This window comes from Hyaena hyaena, unplaced genomic scaffold (assembly GCF_003009895.1).
Source record: "Hyaena hyaena isolate Hyena2069 unplaced genomic scaffold, ASM300989v1 scaffold_1253, whole genome shotgun sequence".
Classification (NCBI taxonomy): domain Eukaryota; kingdom Metazoa; phylum Chordata; class Mammalia; order Carnivora; family Hyaenidae; genus Hyaena; species Hyaena hyaena.
Genome location: NW_024081892.1, coordinates 315663 through 327136, shown reverse-complemented (window position 1 = coordinate 327136; position 11474 = coordinate 315663). Strand labels below are relative to the sequence as shown.

At 43.6% G+C, this 11474-nt stretch overlaps 1 non-coding gene across 1 annotated transcript; it reads right to left on the bottom strand.

Moving 5' to 3' along the window:
* Positions 1–1369: 1369 nt before the first annotated feature.
* TRNAQ-UUG lies at positions 1370–1454 on the bottom strand. Its single transcript has one exon. It is a non-coding gene; the product is annotated as a tRNA-Gln (tRNA).
* Between the last annotated feature and the right edge of the window lie 10020 nt (positions 1455–11474).

Sequence of the window (11474 nt, the reverse complement as noted above, 5' to 3'; positions counted from 1 at the left end):
ACAAAATAGGAGGGCTCACCTACTTTCTAGCTCTTGCTACAAAGAACCATGATAGGTCCAGACGCCTGAAAAATTGCTTAACGATGTCCCTTGCTACTTCATCTCCTGGGGAGGGATTTTGCCTCAACTCAGACTTGTGCTTTTGCCCTTGTTGCTGGGGTGCAGGGGGCGGAGCTGCCTGAGACTGACAACAGTCTTAATATTTGTTATGCCACAACTTTACTAAGGTCATATATCCCAAACTTATGGCAGGCTTCTGAGAGTCAGGGATGGCTTCTGACTCACACTGGAAAGGCTCAGTGTGTTTGGCAGACACAACTTTACCTGAATGGTAAGTCTTTAGTGACATGAATAGGGCCAGAGCTAAAGAAAATTAGGCTTTCAAACAATCTTTTAGTCCCTGGTATTCAGGGTTTCATCCCTCACTGAGCCAATGCTGATCATTTTGGAGGGAGAACACACCAGGGATGTGCTACCTGGAACCCAAGCACGTTTTGATTGGCAGGTCAGCTGCCATTTACAGATAGGAAGTGCTCACTGCTCTACATAAATTTTGTCTGGAAGGGGAAGAAAGAGATAGCCCTTTCCTGTCTTCTCTGCACTTATTCTCATCTGATACTTCATAAGGGGCGTGGCCATAGTTACAGGTACATCTCAAACAAAAAAATATCATTCCAATAGAGAATAAGACTTGGATGGGGCACCTGGGTGGCTCAGTCAGCTAAGCGTCTGACTTAGGCTCAGGTCATGATCTCATGGTTCGTGGGTTCGAACCCCGCATCGGGCTCTGTGCTGACAGCTAGCTCAGAGCCTGGAGCCTGCTTCCAACTCTGTGTGTCCCTCTCTCTCTGACCCTCCCCTGCTCTTGCTGCCTCTCTCTCTCTCTCAGAAATAAATAAAACATTAAAAAGAATTTTAAAAAAAGAGAATAAGACTTGGGAATGGTTTCCAGTTTACCAGGTTCCTTCTTCCCTGTTTTTTAAACTCCTTGTAGAAGTTATTCAAGCCTAGTTGTGTTTTTTTTTTAATGTTTATTTTTTTAAGAGAGAGAAAGTGAGAGAGAGCATGAGGGAGGGGCAGAGAGAGAGGAAGACAGAGAGTCTGAAGCAGACTCCAAGCTGTCAGCACAGAGCCTGATGTAGGGCTTGAACTCACAACACATGAGCTCATGCCCTGAGCTGCAGTCTGACATTCAACGAACTAAGCCACCCAGGTGCCCCTGAGGTCTAGTCATTTCTTTTTCTTTTTTTTTTTTTAATTTTTTTTATTTATTTTTTGAGAGACAGAGACAGAGCATGAGAGGGGGAGGGGCAGAGAGAGAGGGAGAGAGAATCAGAAGCAGGCTCCAGGCTCTGAGCTGTCAGCACAGAGCCTGACGTGGGGCTCGAACCCACAAACCATGAGATCATGACCTGAGCCAAAGTCAGATGCTTAACCAACTGAGCCACCCAGGCACCCTCAGGTCTAGTCATTTCTTAAGGAGGTTTAACTCAGATCTGAAGCAGTGCTGATCTGGAGGACTCAGGAGGGTCTTATCAGTTGTAGTGTTGACCTGAGGAAGTGAATCCTTTTCTCAGTATGACTGGAAGGCCCAGTACTGTGAGACCTCCAAAGACTTTATGGAGGACTGGGCTGGTTTGGGGTGCCTTGGTGACTCAGTTAAGTTTCCAACTCTTGATCTCAGGGGCGTGAGTTCAAGCCCTCCAGTGGGCTCTGTGCTGGCTGTGAAGCCTACTTAAATTAGTTTTTTCTAGGGGCACCTGGGTGGCTCAGGTGGTTGATGGTCTGACTCTTGATTATAGCTCAGGTCAGGATCCCAGGGTCGTGGGATCAAGCCCCACATTGGGCTCTGCACTAAGTATTGAGATATTCCCTCCCTCCCTCCCTCTCTCTCTCTCTCTCCTCCTCTCCTTCCCCCCTCCATACTCTCTCTCTCTAAAATAAAAAAAAAAAAAATGTCTAAAGATGGACTGGGTTGCTGGGAGAGATTTAGGGTTGTGGGAGTCCTCTAGAAACATGCTAGACTGAGTCTTCATGACTGGGCACAAGGCAGTTCTAGACTTTCAGGACTGAGAGGGGGAATCCCAAATCTTCCTGAATTCTTCCTGGGACTTCTGTAGGCAGAGACTTCTGCCTCTTAGTTCATAAAGGACTTTCCATTTTTATTTGTTTATTACTCACCAGAGTCCTTCCCAAGGCACAGAGATAAGTGACTTGTCTTGAGCTGCAAGGTGAGTCAGTAACAAACTGAAAATTGCATCATGTCTTCAAATTTGGCCTCTTGACCAAAACAGCATTGAGTCTTTCTGGAAAAGATTATGTTACAGGTGGTAAAGCTTCTGTCTTTGCCTTTGGTCATCTCATTTCTGCTTCCTTGTTTCTAGCAGGTATTTGGAAAGTCTGGTTAGCCTTCATAATTGATCTGCAATATACAATTTTAGTTTTATGTGCTCCTTCTCTAAGTTATTTTGTTTCACTGAAAAAGGCAGAAATCCATGTAACAAAAATTAAAATAAAATGACATATCAAAGATTGTGTATATCCTGGAAATCATCCCTACTGCAGCCCTTGCTGTTTTTTTTAAGAAAAAATTCCCAAAGAGCATTGATCAGAAATACGATGAATTTCTGGAGGGGCTAGATGGTTCCGGAGGTCTACTTTCCTCCTTTCTTCTTCTCTGGAGTTGCACCAGCCAGGATTAAACTAGTTTCAAAAGGAGGGTCAGGGGCCCTCAGATTTTGAGATTTGTAGAGTTTTCCTCAGCTTTTAAGTAAACAGTGTTGGGTTGTTAGTTAGTTTTTTTGTTTCTTTGCTTTGCATAGTAGGCAGGCCACTCCTGAAATCTTAGTCTCCCTGGCAGTGCTCTTCTTGTAGCATCTGTGATAATTTCCAATCTCACTTAATTTTTTGTTTAAATGTTTATTTATTTTTGAGTGGCGGGGGGAAGGAGCAGAGAGATAAGGGGCCAGAGGATCTGAAGCCTGATGCCAGGCTCAAACTCACAAACTGTGAGATCATGACCTGAACCAAAGTTAGACGCTTAACCAACTGAGCCACCCAGGTGTCCCCCATCTCCCTTAATCTTGACTGAACCTCCTGATCTTCAGTTACATAAGCAATACAGTAAAACATCATTAATCCAGACTCAATCCTTTTAGAGGTTAATAATTCCAGATGTATGAGATGGAAGCTTACTATTTTAAAAACATACCTATGGAGAAACTATTTATTAAGCCTAAGTATGTGATTGGAGGAGCAAAGAGTTCAACTGCTAAGAACACTACTTTGAAGATACAAATACTTTTTAAATGCTGGTGCTACTAATTACAGAGAAATTGAGCAAAGTAGAAAGAGCTAAGATTCTTTCTAAAAGAAGCTTCAATTAATATGTGTCCTGTAAAGTTAAAAAAAACCCCACAAAACTCCATATCCTTAAAGATATTTATAGATGAGACTTTTAAAAAAAATGACATTGACCATAAGAGACTCCTAAATACAGAGAACAACCTAAGGGTTGATAGAGGAGGGTGGGAGGGGGAGGGGTAATGGGGAGATGGGCATTGAGGAGGGCACTTGTTGGGATGAAAAGCAATGAATCATAGGAATCTACTCCTGAAACCAAGAACGTACTGTATCTACTGTATGTTAGCTAACTTGACAATAAGTTAAATTTTAAAAACATAAATAAGAATATGACATTGACCTTCTTCACATCTGTTGGTCCAAACTTGACAAGTTTAACTAGATGTCATAATGTTATAAGGTTTGGAGGGACTGACTGAACCATATTTCTCTTCTAAAATGTTGATTTAAAGAGTCACCAGGGCACCCTGACCCATGAGTTTTAAAAAATTTTTTTAAACTTTTATTTATTTTTGAGAGACAGAGCGTGAGCAGGGGAGGGGTAGAGAGAGAGGGAGACACAGAATCCAAAGCAGGCTCCAGGCTCTGAGCTGTCAGCACAGAGCCTGATGCGGGGCTCAAACTCACGGACTGCGAGATCATGACCTGGGCGGAAGTCAGACGCTTAACCGACTGAGCCACCCAGGCGCCCCTAACCCATGATTTTTGAGGACAATCTCACCCTCTGAGATTTGAGTGTGGTCTTCAAGTGTATGAGTCTGTTTAGGTGTGTGTGTGTGTGTGTGTGTGTGTGTGTCTGAGGGTGTGTGCCTGAGGGTGTGTGCTCCTGCAGGTGTGTGTGTGCCGTGGTGATAGATGTTCAGTGCTAACAGAGTTTAGGGGAGCAGACCCAGGGACCCAGGGGAGCAAGGCGATTAAAGTAACTTCTATAGAAAAGAGGAAAGCAATCATCTCAGTGTTTTAAAATTAAGTAAAAGAGAGACTTTGCAGCATAAAAAACAAAGAGGGGGAGTTTGAGGCCCGTGTAACGTCATCAGAAATCTTAAGATCTTTGGGAGAATAAAAAATGGCACCCACCAGAATAGAATTTATGAGATAGATAGTTATTTCTGTATTTGCACAGTGTTTATGTTTGGGGATAACAAATGTGTCTTGAGGTTTATGATTTATAAGAGGCCTGTATCCTATTCCTGACTCTGGCAACGAGTAAAAAAAAACCCAATCCAATTCAACCAATTTTTAGGGAGAATACGGACATGCAAAATCCTCCAGGAGCTTTAATTCTAGTCAGTAAAAATCTTTTATTTTTTTTTCCTTCTTTGATGCCGACAAATTGCCTGACTCCACTGAGGCTGACTTAACATGACCAGATGTGGACACCACGTACCAGCGTTCTCTTTTTCTTACACGGACCGTGGTGCTCTGAGGATGAATGGCACTATTCCAAAACGAATTGTTTTTGTGGATGCCTAGTGTTCTTTGTCCACGGGGACGACCCCTTCCACATTATTTGGATATGTCTATTTCCAGATAGTATTTGGCATCTCACAGTTTCAAAGCCATTTCCAGCTATCGATTGAGCCAGCCTGCCCATCCATCTCCTGCTAGTGGAGCAGTGGTCCCTGGGCAGGGCAAAGGCTTTTTTGACATACCTCAGGAGCACGCGGCTGGGCACAGAGGCTTCCGAGAACCCCTTCCTTGCCAGGATGCCAGCATTGTGAACCAGGTGGACACAGAATGGACCATCAGAGTTCCTCCAAACAAAAGTAGCTTCCTCACTCATTGGCTCCAAGGCCTGGAATTCCTATAGAAAGAGCCATATACATATGGCTATATATATGAATTGAAATCTTCCAAAATAGGGCTGCTCAAGTGAGAGAACTACTAAACGGTAAGCCTAGAACTGGAATCTTGATCTTTTGTCTTCAAATTTAGTTTTTACTACTAACCATGCTGCTTCCTCCATGAGATATTTTACTCTAAAAAATATTTTAGCACAACTAGTTCAGTAGATTAACAGCCTTCAAACAGATAAATTGTCCCTATTTGGAATGTAGTCTAGGGCACACGTGTTTGTATGTGTTTCCCCCAAGTTTTTATTACAAATTTCAGACATAGAAGTTGAAAGACCAGTACGCAGAACACCCATCTACCTTCCACCTGGTCTCAATAACTTTTAACAGTTTGCTCTGTTTGCTTGCTTTCTTCTAAAAGATAATTTGCAGACACCATGATCCTTTATCCCGAAGAACGTTAGCCTAAGTCCCCTAAGTATAAGGACACTCTCCCACATACCCATAATTTTCACTTCCAACAGCAATAATTCTGTAGTAGTATTCAAGAACTAGTCTATCCAATAATAGTATCCAATAACTATCCAATAACTAGTCTTTCCCCCCAGTTGTCCATTTCCTGTTAAAATGTTCTCAATTCCCCTGAGAATGTCTTTTACAGCTCTTTTCTCTAGAATTAGGATCTAGACTAGAATCATTCACTGACTTTGGTCATTATGTCTCTTCAATTTCTCTTAATCTAGAACAGCATTTACACTACAGTAGCTACTAGCCAGATGAAGCTATTAAGCCTTTGAAATGTGGCTATTCCAAATTGAGAAGTACTTCATTAAAAATTTTTTTGTAATGTAATCTCTACACCCAATGTAGGGCTGAACTCACAATCCTGAAATCAAGAGTCACACGCTCTACCCAATGAGCCAGTACTGAGATACACTTTAAGTGCAAAACATGACATGCATCAAATTCTGAAGACTTAGCATAAAATACAGAATGTAAAAATATCTCATTTGTATAATTTTAATGTTGATTACATGTTGAAATAATATTTTGGCTTTAGTCAGTTAAATAAAATGTATTATAAAAATTAGTTTCATCTATTCATTTCTTAAATGTGACCAGCAGCAGATTAAGAAAGACATACATGCTTTGCATTGCATTTCTGTTGGGAAGAGCTGGTTCTAGAATGTACTTCTTTCCTTTCTGCCCCATGACGCTGACTTAATGAAATGTCTAGCGGTTGTCTTTGGAATATGACAGATTTTTGGCCGGAAGGACAGGGCTAGGAAAAACCTGCAGAAAGGACTGTTTCTTGGAAGGGTGTGGATGGGACATTCTGATGGGAGGAACCCCATCGAATCTGCTTAGAAGAAGGTGCTGCCAACATCCTCCATGCCATGCATTTGCTCAGCGTAGCCAGCAGATTGACCTGTGCTCTTTCTGCCTCCTTCATTTAGATTCATAAAATGTCTGAGGATTCACTTTCACATAGTATTTTAATTTTTCTTTTCTTTGCCTAGGGCATTTTTTCCTCAGTTTTTTCCCCCTTTTTTCTTGTGCCTGCTCACTTCTAAATTCCTCCTCTCCATTCAGTGTGGGTGGAGCCAGGTGCTCTAGAGTGCTGTTTTAGCCATCTCTCGAGTTCCTAGACATTGTTGCCCTGGGAAGAATGGGCATTAGAGACGTTCCAGATGGCATGCTGGGTCTCCCATTGACTTTTCCCCCTCACCACCATAGCCAGCATCTGACCCTGGGGCCCTCTCCCTTCCAGAACTTCCAGGCAATGGTCCATCAGACTTTTCAAAGACATAAAGTTGTCATTTTTTGTTACAAATGTGTGTTTATTATGGTAAAGATGAGAAGCACAGATAAGCAAAAGAATACTTACTCTGCCCTGACCATTATACAATAGGATAGTTTGGCTGCTCCTAGCATGACAACCATATTCCTGAACCTCCAGTATTTGTGTTCTATTGCTGCTGTAATAGTTACTGCAAATTTAGTGACTTAAAAATGACACTAATTTATAACCTCATCATTTAGCAGGTCACAAGTCATAAGTGGGTCTTATGGGCTAAACTCATATGCTGAGGGCTTTTCTGGAGGCTCAAGGGGAGAATCTGTGTCCTTGCTTGCCCTCATTGGCCTGTGGTCACTTTCTCCATCTTCACAGCTCAGCACTCTGATCTCTAATTCCATTGCCACATCACCTTTTTCTGGCTTTGTCCCTCTTGGCTCATTTTATGAGGATCCTTGTGATTGCACTGAGCCTACCAGGCTAATCTCCCCATCTCAAGATCTTTCATGTCTACCTGCAAAGTCCCTCTTGCCATGCAAGGCAGCGGATACAAACTCCAGGGGTTAGGACATTTTGGGGGGTCTATTATTCTGTCTATAACAGCTTCCCAACCTCGAAACACATTCTGCTGTCTGTCTTCATGTATGTACATGCAAATGTTTATTGTTATAATACGATGAATAGGGAGGAGATTTTTTGGCTTGTTTTGTGGGAGGAGAGAAAAGTAAAAGCATAAAGGGAGAATGGAAGGTTCTGTGAGGTCTATTCTCATTCTGGCTGAAGTACTGGACTTGAGACCTGCTGTGTAGGCAGTGACGGCTGGAAAGGGATGGAACGATTTCAAAAAGACTATGTGCCTCTGGGACCCTGCAGGGCTGCATTAGGATCAGGAAACCATGTGGCTCCCAGTTCCCCATTTTGCCAAGAACCCAGCAGACTTCCCATGCACAGCTGGTATGGACATACTTATTCTTTGGTGGCGGAGGTAGAGGTCATGTATGAGAGAGAGCTGGTAGGTGAGAGAAGGGACAGGTGAATGCCACAGATCAACTGTAGATGATTATGGGCATGATGATGCCCCATTTAGAGGCTCCCAGAAAGTCCTCCGATGACAAAAATGGATATGTTAGAGGCTGAACTTGTGTGTGTGTTCCACTTACTGATATATCATGAATACTTCCTCCATATAAGTAATTTCCTTCTATGATGTGTGGGACTTCCCCATGTTCCACGTTTAGAGATGTACCAGTAATTGTTCAACTACTCCTTTCTTGCCGGTGTTACTGATTTTCCATTTTAAACCACAGCATGATGAACATTCTGGATGCTTTCACAAATCAGTAATTACTTTCTTAGGAAAACTTACCTGAAAGTGGGATTGGAAAGGGATTCCTATGGGAATCATGCTGAGGCTTTTGAAGTATGAGGCACAGGTTCCTTATCTGTAAAATGAAAGGGCTAAGATGAAATTGGTGACTGTCCAGCTTTTTTCTTTTCTTTTCAGCCAACAAACTTCTGAAGAAACCTGGGAAGTAAGTGAACCAGAGGCAAACCCACTCTGGTGGAGGGGAGCTGGGCCTGTCTGTTTCTGCCTCCCTGTCCCCTCAGCCTCCAGGGACTCTGAGGAAACTTCAGGTCTCTGAGACATCACAGTTTGCAAACCACAGAGCAAGGTGACCTCACATTCCTTTCCAGTGACATCTTTGCTATCAGGTACTTTGACTGAACTGCCAGCAGTCTAGACCATTCCAAGATCACTATCACTAGATTCCCGCCAGATTCCCCCTTAGTGGTCAGTAGGTACTTGTTAATCTTAGCCGGCAGCCATTTCACAACCGGTCAGAAGCAGGAGGCGTCCCGCTGGCCAGATTGAAAGAGGCCAGGCCACACCTGCTCACTCGAGGGAGAGACGACAGGGGACCCTGGATGTGACTGATGAACTGGGGAAATTCCTGTGACTCAGAACTTGGGGAATGTAGATGGTGTATAATAAAAATATCATTCTACGTGTACAGGTGGCTTTGAGAATATCAAACCCAACCCCCTCTTTTGGCAGGTGAGAAAAATGGAATTAGAGGAGGCAAAGGTTTTGCCCCAAGGCACACAGCAATTTAGTAACACAATCAAGCAGCTTGTAAACTACACGAGGACTCTTCTGCTTCTTCTGCAGGCAAACCTCCCTACCTCCCCATAAAGGGAAAAGGACAGAGGGGAGGAAGAAACTAACATTTAAAACACCAGTTCCGTGCCAAACAACGATCTAGGTGACTTCCTTGTGCTTTGCTCATCCTGCCTGGATGGAGCGTTGTGTGGTCTTGCCTGTGGGGTCTTTGCCTCCCAAGTTCAGTCCTGGGCCCAGAGGTACCCAGTGGTGAGTGACAATGCTGTGAATCTGAACTCCAGCTCGGATGCCAAAGACCATCCTTCTCCAGCGTGGATCTAATGTGCTAACCTAGAGAGGTACCTCTTGGCCTAAATATCAGATAGCAAAGGAATTTGGGAAGTAATTTTAAGACCACGTAAAGTAAAAGATGATAAATAAGACCTGATAAGAGACAAAACTCTCACCCAATAGGATCTAGACTGAGCAATCTGATTCAAACACATGAACCTCAGAACAGAATATGACCTGAAACCCTGCCCGGAACATATCCTTGGAGACTTTCTTGGCATGAAAGTTGGTGTTGCAGGGAAAGGTGTAACACATAAAGAGAAATCCTCTGCCTCAAGTCAGATTCCTCTGGGAAATACCATCTAGTGTTTGACACTGTCATCTCCTCTCTGAGTGGGAAGCCCAAGGTACTCTTTATAAGAATGTGAGGCTTGGGTCCAAGTCTCCAGTCATTCAGAAGACAGGGGCCCCCAAACTGCAGGGACGGGGTGTAATCCTTGGGGAGACGAGTATATGTGCATAGTTACCTTGGGTTTGAACTTGAGCACCTCTTTTCATCCAACTCAAATCTGTGGGAGATCTTGCCATTATGCGGACAGTGAGACATTCCAGGCCTTGTCTGCCAATATCAAACTTCTCTTAGAAGTTTACAGTGCTATAGAGGGGCACTTGGGTGGCTCAGTCATTTAAGCATCTGACTCTTGATTTGGGCTCAGGTCATGAGCTCACAGTTTGTGAGTTCTAGCCCCCAGGTTGGGCTCCACACTGAGGGTACAGAAACTGCTTAGGATTCTCTCTCTCTCCCTCTCTCTCTGCCCCTCACCTGCTCATATGTGCTCTTTCTCTCTTTCTGAATAAATAAACTTTTAAAAATACTATAGATTGGAGCCCACAGGCATGAGTTATGAGAACATTAGGGAAACTCTAGAGTTTACTGATGGGATTTAGTTTCCCTTTCACAAAAGTGGTATGACTCAAGAAGTCCACTGGAGTGCAGCTCAGGGGCCCAACGTTTTGTGAGCAAAATAACGTTCAGAGTTCTCCCAGAGTTGAATGTGGCTGGAAGCTCTACTCTGCTTCTCTTCTCCTTCGAGTGGATTCCAAAGCCACTTCCCTTGGCCCAAGTCACATCAGCATAGATTTTTATTCCTGAGAACAAGCTACTACTCCAGTCTGGCATGCTCTCCATTGCCTCCCCTCCTCCAGCTCCACCAAGGTCCAGGCCCTGTTGCTTTCTTAACTGATGGCATCACCCCCTACTGTCTTCCCTGTGCTCAGCGCAAGGGTGGGTTACTTCTATCCTCTATTATACCACAGAGATGGTCATTAGCTGCTGTATTGTATTGTTTTTAAATCTTTCGTGTGTGTGAATCCCACTGAACTTAACATTTACACAGTTCTTGAGATTAGACTAGAGATGTGGTGATGAACTTGACTACCATTCCAGTGCAGTAAGTCTTAGAGAATGAACGCATGAGGGTAGGCCCTGGAAGTCAGACTGCCTGAGATTAAATGCAGACTCTGCCTTGGTTGTCAAGTTACTTAACTCACCTGTGCTTCAGTCTCCCCATCTGTAAAATGGGCATACCAGTGGTGCCTACTTTAGAGGGCAGAGAATTCATATAAAGTGACAGGCACATTACAAGTCCTCAAAAATGTCAACTGCAGGCACTTGTTGGGATGAGCACTGGGTGTTATATGTAAACCAACTTGACAATAAACTATTTAAGGAAAAAAAATGTCAACTGCTATTATTATTCCCTTTTTTCAGGCACTGAGTGGGCCATTTTCATCCACAGTCTCCTGTATTAAAGGTAGAAGTTTAGAGGGTATTGAGCAAACACTGTGGGTTGTCTACACCCCAGCCAGCTACTGCTTCCTCCATGTCTACAAAGTCCTGCAAAGATAGATTTGTCTTCCTATCACCCTGTTGTTGGGAAAGGTGATGCTGCCCTCAGTCCAGGGGTAAGTGCTGAATAACCTAAACCAATCATGGCACCCACCACCAGAGATTGGCTGAGAGGTAGTCATGTGACCCTGTTCAAGCCAGGGAGGCCAAGTAAAGCTTGGCTGGGTGGGGGTGCAGCATAGAGGAAGTTTTCCTCATTGAGGAAAGAGAGGTACATAC